This window comes from Heptranchias perlo, unplaced genomic scaffold (assembly GCF_035084215.1).
Source record: "Heptranchias perlo isolate sHepPer1 unplaced genomic scaffold, sHepPer1.hap1 HAP1_SCAFFOLD_56, whole genome shotgun sequence".
Classification (NCBI taxonomy): domain Eukaryota; kingdom Metazoa; phylum Chordata; class Chondrichthyes; order Hexanchiformes; family Hexanchidae; genus Heptranchias; species Heptranchias perlo.
The window spans coordinates 3840182-3851613 of NW_027139581.1; the positions used below are offsets into that span (position 1 = coordinate 3840182).

The 11432-nt window shown below is 46.1% G+C and overlaps 1 non-coding gene across 1 annotated transcript; it reads left to right on the top strand.

Annotated features, from left to right (window-relative positions):
• Window positions 1-4165: 4165 nt before the first annotated feature.
• On the top strand, window positions 4166-4237 carry trnat-cgu (transfer RNA threonine (anticodon CGU)). Its single transcript has one exon. It is a non-coding gene; the product is annotated as a tRNA-Thr (tRNA).
• Window positions 4238-11432: the final 7195 nt, after the last annotated feature.

The following is an 11432-nucleotide window of genomic DNA, read 5'->3' on the forward strand; positions in this document are numbered from 1 at the left end:
TAGTCATTTGTAATTGTTCCAAAATTTTATGAATGTAAACCATGTTAACATCGCAACTGATTTCAAACTAGAAAATGAATAAGTGAACGCAACTTTTATTTAAAGTTTTGCACTACACACCTCAATGTTCACAATAAAGTTTTGCAATCACTAACCACCTCAAAATGTAAATGTAAAGTTTTGCACTAATTTTTTGATGCTGCAATTGAAGCTCACTGTTTCACTTTCAATCTTGCTTGTCCTGTTATCTGCTTTCCTGGGAGGGGGCGAGGAGACAATTACCCATTTTCATCGATGTCTGAAAGCATCAGCCACTGGGTGCTCTCTCTCTGCCCTGTCCCCTGCAGCCACGGTTTCCTCGGGGGTCGGGGTGGGGTAAACAACAATGGCCCCAGCAACATCCGGGTTGTCATCCTGCATCTCATTCATTCCCAGCGGCATCTCGTCTTCCTGGTCAAAGGTCAGTCCTTCCCGCAGGGTAAAGTTGATCCACAGGTCGGCATCGCAAAGGATCCTCCCATTTAACGAATTAAACCCCTTCCTGGTGATTTTAGTGACAGGTGCCTCATTGGATGCCTTCCATATCACATGGGTTCCATCGACAGCACCCTGCACTCTGGGGAATCCAGTGATCCTGTGGAACACGGTAGATCTCTTACTTTGGGGAATCCAGCGATCCTGTGGAACACGGTAGACCACTCCCTTTGGGGAATCCAGCGATCCTTTGGAACACGGTAGACCTCTCCCTTTGGGGAATCCAGCGATCCTGGGGAACACGGTAGGCCTCTCCCTTTGGGGAATCCAGCGATCCTGTGGAACACGGTAGACCTCTCCATTTGCGGAATCCAGCGATCCTGTAGAACACGGTAGACCTCTCCATTTGCGGAATCCAACGATCCTGTGGAACAAGGTAGACCTATTCCTTTGTCGATCTGGGGACATGTCGAGGTTGATGAACTGGGAAATCCTGCGGAATACCGCGCCCGTGACCTCATGAATTCACTCTCGCAGTGCTCTGGGTGATGGTGTCTCTGTGATCTGATGAATTCAGACTCTCACAGGGCTCTGGGTGATGGTGTCTCTGTGATCTGATGAATTCAGACTCTCACAGGGCTCTGGGTGATGGTGTATCTGTGGGCTGATGAATTCAGACTCTCACAGGGCTCTGGGTGATGGTGTATCTGTGACCAGATGAATTCAGACTCTCACAGGGCTCTGGGTGTTGGTGTATCTGTGACCAGATGAATTCAGACTCTCACAGGGCTCTGGGTGATGGTGTATCTGTGATCTGATGAATTCAGACTCTCACAGGGCTCTGGGTGATGTTGCACATGTTACCGGAGCCTGACTGAAATGACCCACATGCCACTGACGAGGCCCTGCAGGAAATAGAAGGTGGCTGAAGCTCCTCTTGTGATATCTCACAGAGGCGGCCGATTGCCTCCTTGCTAAAACGAAGTCTCCACAGAAATATCTCTTCCGACAACAATGTGGTTGATGTGGTGTGTATGGACTTCCAATAGGCGTTTGATAAAGTTCCGCCTGGTAGGCTTATCATCAAGACTGTGGCCCATGGAATAAAGGGGGCTGTAGCAACATGGATACAGAAATGACTGGGGAACAGAAACAGAGAGAAGTGGTAAACGGTTGTTTTTCGGACTGGAGGAAGGTGTACAGTGGTGTTCCCCAGGGTCAGAGCTGGGACCACTGCTTTTCTTGATACATATTAATGACTTGGACTTGGGTGTTCAGGGCACAATTCCAAAATTTCCAAAGCTTGGAAGGGTCGTATACAGTGAGGAGGACACTGATAGACGTCAAGAGGATATAGACAGGCTGGTGGCTTGGGCGGGCACGTGGCAGATGAAATTTAAAGCAGAAAAATGCGTATTGATACATTTTGGAGGGAAGAATGAGAAGACGCAATGTAAACTGAAGGGCACAACGCTAAAAGTGATAAAGGAACAGAGAGATCTGGGGGTTTATGTGCACAAATCGTTAAAGGTGGCAGGGTATGTTGAGAAACTGTTTAAAAAAAGCAACGGGATCCAACGCTTTACAAACAGAGCCACAAGTACGAAAGTATGGAAGTCATGACGAACCTTTATAAAACACTGGTTTGACCACAACTGGAATATTTTGTCCAGTTCTGGGCACCGCACTTTCGGAAAGATGTGAAGGTCTTCGAGAGGGTGCAGAAGAGATTTACTAGAACGATTCCAATGATGAGGGACTTTAGTTACGTGGATAGACTGGAGAAACTGGGGTTGTGATTCTTGGAACAGAGACGGTTGCGAGGAGATTTGATCGAGGTGTTCAAAATCATGAAGGGTCCAGACAGAGTAGATCGAGAGAAACTGTTCCCATTGGTGGAAGGGTCAAGAACTAGAGGACATAGCTTTAAGGTGATTGGCAAAAGAAACAAAGGTGACGTGAGGAACAGCTTTTTAACACAGCGAGTGGTTGTGATCTGGAATGCACTGCCCGAGGGGGTGGTGGAGGCAGATTCAATCATGGTTTCAAAGGGGAATTGGATAAATACTTGATAAGAAAAAAATGCAGGGCTCCAAGAAAAGGGACGAGCTGGAATGATCTTGCACAGGCGAGGCACAGATTCGATTTGCCGAATGGCCTCCTTTCGTGCTGTAGCCTTTCTCTGACGGTGTGATGGAAATGGGAAAAGAGTGAAAATGAGACCATAATAACAACTATCAGGAGTGGGGTTTGAACCCACGCTGGTAAAACCCATTGAATTTTACGTTTAAACTCTTAACCACTCGATCATCCTGCGTTTTGAATTTGTGTGTAATGTGCCGGAGTGTCATTTCTTTCATCTCTTCGTCAGTCAAGGTCCAGAATGGAATGATGTCGGGAGTGGAGAAAGAGACTTTGAAAAGCGTTGAAGAATTGACACACGCACCCACACTTACAGGTTGAAAAACAGAGATGAAAGCTTTGAGAAAGAAAGCTCTGAACCGCAGTCGGCAGGATTCAAACCTGCGCGGGGAGACCCGAGTGGATTTTCAGTCGATCGCCGAAACCACTCGGTCACGACGACTTGATTTCAGTTAAATGCTGTTCACTTAAAATTGCAACGATCCTTCCGTGCGGTAACATTTCTATCATGCAAATGAAGAAGAGTGACAATGAGCAGGATCAAAATGTAACCGAAGTAACAGCTGCGAGGAGTGGGGTTCGGAAACACGCGGGGATAAATCCACTGGATCTTAAATCCAAAGCCTGAACCACTCGGTCATCCTGGTCCTTCCAGCACGACCGCTAGTCTTTAGCTTTTTACATCCCTGTAGAAGCTTTTAGAGTCCGTTCCGTTTCTTGCTAGTTTACTCTCATTTTCTATTTTCCCTCTTTATCAATTTCTTGGTCCTCCTTTGCTGAATTCTCAAATGCTCCCAATCCTCAGGCTTACTGCTTTTTCTGGCAACTTTATTTGCCTCTTCCTTTGATTTAATACTATCTTTAATTTATCTTGTTAGCCACGGTTGGACCACTTTTCCTGTTGGGTTTTTGTGCCTTAAGAATATATATTTGTTGCAGTCTATCACTATCCTCCTCACTGTTCACTACACTTCCAAGTTTTGTGTCATCTGCAATTTTTAACATTTTGCCCTGTACACCCAAGTCCGCGTCATTAATATATATCAAAAAAACAGTGGTCCCAGTACCGAACCCGAGGGAACACCACTATGCACCTCCCTCCGTCCGAAAACTTTCACTTGCAATTTATCTCCAATATTTGATGTGGAAAATACATTGAAAGACTAACCCGGATAATCCCACTTTGGACAATTTAATTTCACTGATATTCCAGCGATTTTAAACTCCATTCAGGTCTCTCTCTGCACCCGACCGACCCCCCCGGCTCCGCCCCGCCCCGCCCCCTTGTCTCCATCTGTGTCTATCTCTCCATCTGTGCATCTCTCTCCCTCTATCTGTCTCTCTCTCTCTCTTTCTGTCTGTCTCTTTCTATCTCTCTGTGAATCTTTCCACAATAGCCCGTTAAATAAACTGTCATGAAATTATTAGTTCAGGCGGAACAGTCGCAATCCATTTTTCCTCAATCAGTCGATTGTCGCAATCAGTTGCAGAAACCTGTTGATCTGACTTCACCCGCTGAAGAACATTATCATCCGAGTGTGGATCATTGGGTGCGGTGGCCAAGTGGAAAGGCGTCGGTCTCGTAAACCGAAGAGCGCGGGTTCGATCCCCGTCCGTACCTGCTTCAGGATTCAATTTTTAATGAAATGACCAATTTGATGACAGTTTGTTTAACTTTCCACGGGCCACTGTTGAAAGAAGATTCACCGTTCACATTTCCATCTCTCTGTTAATTAAGATTCAGAATAAAGTGATGTGGGGTGCGAGGAAAAGAGTGATAAAGAGAGACACTCAGAAAGAGAGAGAGACACTGGGACAGAAAGAGACTCTCTCGGTCTGTCTGAGTCTGTGTCAGTCTCTCTCCCTCCATCTGTCCAATACCCGCAGATTTGCGAATCATAGGGTCAAAGAAGGAAACAGATTGGAACACATTGAGCGTGTGTCCTGTTTCAAAACCGACTCCCAGGAAAACGGCCCCGATAGAATCGTTAAATGGTCAAAGTTTTTCAGGCGACTTTGACCTCTTCCCTGAGATGGGGAGACACGGGGACTTGGGGCGATGACAAGGCTTCGCAAAAATCATTTCCAATTGGATATTCTCCATCGTGGTGAGATATCCCCCCTTCGCCAGGGATTTAGCTCCCCGACGGGGAGGAAGCATTTTTAAGACGCCAACTACAAATTTTACTTCTTTGCCTCGCTTCTTCTTCAAAAACAACAGAGAAAAATAGAACAGAAAAAGAGGTGATTGTCATTTTCAGAATATTATTGAGCGGAGACTGTTTGGGGACTGAATTCTTGGGGCCCGTCTGTTGCAGAGCACAAATGTGTTCCGATGTGTTTCCTTCTTTGACCCTGTGATTCTCAGATCTGCGGGTATTGGAGTAAGGGAGGGGGAGAGACAAACAGAAAGAGAGAGAGAGACGGACAGACAGACAGAGAGAGAGAGACGGAGACAGAGAGAGAGCGACAGAGAGACAGAGACAGAGAGACACACACACAAAGACTGATCGTGAGACACACATTGAAACATAGAGGGAGAGAGAGAGAGATAGATTTAACGATTATGCCTCTTTGTGTAATGTGCCTGAGTGTATGTGTACATATAAATGCCGGTGTGTGTAATGTGCCTGTGTGTATGTTTAGTGCTGATGTTCCTTTGAGAGTGAGGTGCGAGCTTGAGGAAGCTTCCCACTCTCCCCTTGTGCGCAAAGCTTGCCAATAAACTTGAACTTTCGTCTGGTTTTGCTCCAAAAATTCGAGTCTAAAAATGTTTATATTTGTATGTATGCCTGCGTGTGTAATGTGTCTAAATGTGTGTGTGTGTGTGTATATATATATATATATATATATGCCTGCGTGTGTAATGTGTCTAAATGTGTGTGTGTGTGTGTGTGTCTCACTTTTTCTAAGCTCTTCTGAGTGGTTCTCTCTTTCTCTGTCTTTCTCGCTCTGTCACTCCCTCCCGCTCTCCCCACATCACGTTATTCTGGACCTTGACGAACAGAGAGATGGAAATGTGAAAGGTCAGTCTTCTTTCAACAGTGGCCCGTGGAATCCAGGGTTCAATTTCCCGACCGGGAGATTACATTTTTATTGCCTCTAAAAGCTTCACTTTCATTCCTCTTGCAATATATCTCCAAGTGGAGGTTTACCAGAAAGATCCCACATACAACAATGAAATGGATGGTCAGTCAATCTGCGTTTTGGTGGTGTTAGTTGAGGGAGGAAGGATAATTTCCTTAATAATGGATTCTAGCATTTTCATTTTAGACACACACAGACACAGCCATGTCCACACGCAGACACTGATACATAGACATATACTAATACACACACACACACACAGGTACACTCACTGACAGACAGACACACGTGTAGATTGAACCGCAGAGACGAAAGGTCATTAAATAAATGGTTAGAAAAGATTCACTGAAATTTGAAGCATGTTTAACGCCATCTGTGGTGAGTGTCCTTTACTGACCCACACCAGTTCCTCGTTACTGTACTGGTGAGTATCACCGCTTATCACGCAAGTGACCGGGGGTTCAATTTTCCAACGGGGAGGTTGCACTTTCGCTGCCTTCAAAAGTTTCACGTTCATTTCTCTTGCAATTTAACTCTAATATGTGATGCGGAAAATACACTGAAACGCTATCACGGACCACGAGGCACCGGACACAACAAAGGCAAACCAAGCCCAGTCGACAATGCAAAGTCCTCCTCACAAACATCTTGGGACTTGTAACAAAATTGGGAGAGCTGTCCCAAGCAATAGCCTGACATAGCCATACTCACAGAATCACACCTTTCGGCCAACGTCCCAGACTCTTCCATCACCATCCCTGGGTGTGTCCACTCCCACCGGCAGGACAGACCCACCAGAGGTGGCGGTATAGTGATATGCAGTCAGGAGGGAGTCCTCAGCATTGACTCCGGACCCCATGAAATCTCATGGCATCAGGTCAAACATGGGCAAGGAAACCTCCTGCTGATTACCACCTACCGCCCTCCTTCAGCTGATGAATCAGTCCTCCTCCATGTTGAGCAGCACTTAGAGGAATCACTGACGGGAGCTGGGGCACTCTGGGTGGGGAACATCCATGTCCATCACCAAGAGTGGCTCGGTAGCACCACTAAGTTAAGCGAATTGTAATGAACTAAATGGTTGAAATAGAGTCACTGAAAATTGGAGCTCATCTTACGCCATCCGTGGTGATTGTCCTTGACCGACTCACGGCAGTTCCTCGTTAGTATAGTCTGTCCAGCGGGAGACCGGGGAGGCCCAATTTTAACTGCTTTTAAAAGACAGAGAAACACTCTGAATTGCGTTGTAAAAGTGAGACACACACAAGAGGACACACACACACTCGTGCAGATTGAAACGGAGAGATGAAAGGTTTGAAAAGAAAGCTCTGAACCGTAGTCGGCAGGATTCGAACAGACGCGGGGAGAATCCAATGGATTTCGGGACGACGACTTGACCTGTTCGAAATGCTGCTCATATTAAAATTACAAAGATCCATCGCTCTGTAACAGACGAGCATTAAGAATCAGGATGCCTGTGTGTGTAATGTACCTGTATTTGTGTGTCTCACTTTTTCGAAGCTTTTCCGAGTGAGTCTCCGTTCCTCTGCCTTTCTTCGCTCTGTCACTCTCTCCCGCGCTCCCCACATCACTTTATTCTGGACCTTGATGAACAAAGAGATGGAAATGTGAAAGGTAAGTCTTCTTTCAACAGTGCCCCGTGGAAAGTTAAGCAAATTGTCATCAAATAAATGGTTAAAATAGATTCACTGAAACCTGAAGCGTGTCTGACGCCATCTGTGGTGAGTGTCCTTAATTAGCCCACGGCAGTTCCTCGTTAGGATGTTGGTGAATATCCCCGCCTGTTATGCAAGAGACCGGGGCTTAATTCCCCGACGAAATATATCAAATCTTATTGCCTTTAAAAGCTTCACTTTCATTTCTCTTGCAATTTATCAACATTGGATGCGTGAAAAAACACTGATAAACTAACTCGGACAATCCCACTTTCCACAATATAATTTCACTGACATTCCAGTGATTTTAAACCTTCCTCTCTGCGTCACCTTGATGACAGAACCACAATAATGAGCAAGAAATGAAAGAAACAGTCGCGTTCTTTTATTTTATTCGTTCATGGGATGTGAGCGTCGCTGGAGAGACCAGCATTTATTGCCCATCCCTAATTGCCCTTGAGAAAGTGTTGGTGAACCGCCTTCTTGAACCGCTACAGTCCATTTGGTGAAGGTTCTCCCACAGTGCTGTTAGGAAGGGAGTTCCAGGATTTTGACCCAGCAACGATGAAGGAATGGCGATATATTTCCAAGTCGGGATAGTGTGTGACTTGGAGGGGAACGAGCAGGTGATGTTGTTCCCATGCGCCTGCTGCCCTTGTCCTTCCAGGCGGTAGAGGTCATGAGTTTGGGAGGTGCTGTCGAAGATGCCTTGGCGAGTTGCTGCAGTGCATCCTGTAGATGATACACACTGCAGCCACTGTGCGCCGGTGGTGGAGGGAGTGAATGTTTAGGGTGGTGGATGGACCTGAGGAACTTCTGCAGCAGTGTCCTGGGGCTGAGATGATTGGCCTTTGGCAACCACTAACCATCTTCCTTTGTGCTCGGTATGTCTTCAGCCACTGGAGAATTTTCACCATGATTCCCATTGACTTCAATTTTACGAGGGCTCCTTGGTGCGACACTCGGTCAAATGCTGCCTTGATGTCAAGGGCAGTCACTCTCACCCCACCTCTGGAATTCAGCTCTTTTGTCCATGTTTGGACAAAGCCTGTAATGAGGTCTGGAGCCGAGTGGTCCTGGCGTAACCCAAACTGAGCATTGTTGAGCAGGTTATTGGTGAGTAAGTGCCGCTTGATAGCACTGTCGACGACACCTTCCATCACTTTGTTGATGTTTGAGAGCAGACAGATTGGGCGGTAATTGGCCGGATTGGTTGTGTCCTGCTTTTTATAGACAGGACATACCTGGGCAATTTTCCACATTGTCGGGTAGATGACAGTGATGTACCTGGACTGGAACAGTTTGGCTGGAGGCGCCGCTAGTTCTGGAGCACAAGTCTTCAGCACTACAGCCGGGATGTTGTCGGGGCCCGTAGCTTTTGTTGTATCCACTGCACTCAGCTGTGAGACACACACGCACAGACACATTACACACACGCAGCCATGTACAAACAGACACTGATACACAGATAGATAATCACACGTCCAGTTACACAAACTGACAGACAGACACACACGTGTAGGTTGAAACGCAGATATGGAAGGTTTGAAAATAAAGCTGTGAACCGTTGTCGGCAGGATTCGAAGCTGCGGGGAGGCCCCAATAGATTTCTGGTCCATTGCCTTCAGCACAACGACTTAACCTCAACTAAAACCTGCTCACTTAAAATGGCAACGACCCATCGCTCTGCAACACACGGGCACCAAGGTTCACTCGGCCTGTGTGTGTAACGGGTATGTTTGTCTCACTTGTTCTGAGCTTTTCTGAGTGGGTCTCCGTTTCTCTGCCTTTCTCGCTCTCTGTCACTCTTTCCCGCGCTCCACACATCACTTTATTCTGGACCTTGACTAACAAAGAGATGGAAATGTGAAAGGTAAGTTTTCATTCAACAGAGGCCCGTGGAAAGTTTGTGTGCAACGTGCCTGATTGTCACTTCCACGCTTTTCTGATTGTCTCACAGTCTTTCTTTCTCCCTGTCATTTTGTCCCCAGCTCCCCACATCATTTTGCTCTGTACCTTGATTAACAGAGTGATGGAATTGTGAAATGTAAGACCTCTTTCAACAGAGACCCATGGAAAGTTAAACAAACTATCATCGAATAAATAGTTTTAATAGATTCACTGGAACATAAAACATGTCTCAGACCATCTGTGGTGAGAGGACTTTCACTTCGTGCATCAGTTCTCCGTTAGTGGGAGCACGCGGAAGACCAAGGTTCAATTGTGGCATTAAAAGTCTCACTTTTATGTTTCTGGCCATTTATCTACAATATTGGATGCAGAAAATCTATTGATAAAATGTTCCCACCTTCCCGAAATTAATTGCACTGATATTCCAGCGAATCTCAGATCTCTCTAATCTGCTCCACTCTGGCCTTTGAGTCTGAAGATTGTGGTTTCAAGCCCCACCCCACCAGAGAGCTGAGCAGAGCAGAGGTTCCCAAACCGGGAACCGGACAAGGTGATCAAGGGGTCTGAGAAGAGGGAGGCCGGTGAAACTCACAAAACAGGAGATGCCTGCAATACCAATCGTCTCCAGTGGTGGCGCTGCAGCTCTCCCCTCGACTCTCTCAGTTTGATGCTATCACAATTGCCCACAACAAAAATTGGCATTGATATCGAGTCTTTAATGCAGCAAAACGCCCCAAGGCGCTTCACACCAGCGTAATCGGACAAACAATTGACGCAGAGCCGCATGACTGGTATAGTTATCAGCCGTCGCTCAGTGGGCATCAGTCTTGGCAACGAGCTCACAATGTGTTGAAAGAAGGCTTGTCTTTCACATATTCCATCTCTTTGTTAGTCAAAGTCCAGAATGAAATGATGTGGGGAGCGGGGGAAAGAGTGACAGAGAGACACTCTGAAAAGCGTTGAATAAGTGAGACAGACACGGACAGACACAATACACACACACTGACTCAGCAGACACTGATACACAGATAGATACTCAAACACACAGGTACACACACTGACAGACAGACACACACATGTCGGTTGAAACGCAGACGTGAAGGGTCTGAAAACAAAGCTCTGAACCTGCACGGGGAGACCCCATTGAATTTTTTATCGATCGCCCGAAACAACTCGGCCACGTCTGCGAGAGCTCAGCTGAATGCTGCTCACTTAAAATTGCAACCATCCATCGCGCTGCAACAGACGGGCACCAAGAACGACCGTGCCTCTGTGGGTAATGTGTGTGTGTCTCTTTTTTTCTCAGCTTTTCTGTGTGAGTGTCCGTTTCTCTGTCTTTCTCTCAATCGTCCAATATTCCGTTTGCCTTCTGGATTACTTGTTGCACCCGCATGGTGACTTTTTGTGTTTCATGTACGATGACACCCAGATCCCTCTGTACTGCAGCATTTTGTAGTATTTCTCCGTTGAAATAATATTTTGCTTTTTTATTGTTCCTGCCAAAGTGGATGACTTCACATTTTCCCACCTTATATTCCATCTGCCAAATTTTTGCCCATTCGCTTAACCTGTCAATATCCCTTTGTAGATACTTTGTGCCACCCTCGCAACTTGCTTTTCCACCTATTTTCGTATCATCAGCAAATTTGGCAACAATACACTCTGTGCCTTCATGCAAGTCATTGATATATATTGTAAATAGTTGAGGCCCCAGCACTGATCCCTGCGGCACCCATCGGTTACCGATTGCCATTTTGAAAATGACCCTTTAATCCCGACTCTTTGTTTTCTGTAAGTTAGCAAATCCCCAATCTATGAACTCTTATCTTGTGCCTGTTATTCTCTGCGAGGTAAAGGTCAGAAGCAGTGGCAGGAAGCGGCAGAAGGCACGGGTGGGTGCAAGCGTGGAGAATAACAAGCAGCGGGGATATCACCTTTTATATGGCACCTTTTCGAATGCCTTTTGGAACTCCAAATATACTGCATCCATTGGTTCCCCTTTATCCACCCTGATCGCTACTTCCTCAAAGAACTCCAATAAAATTTTCAAACACGATTTCCCATTCATAAAACCATGTTGACTATTCTAGATTGTATAATGAGTCCGCGAATGTCCTGCTCCGACTTCTTAAAAATGGATTC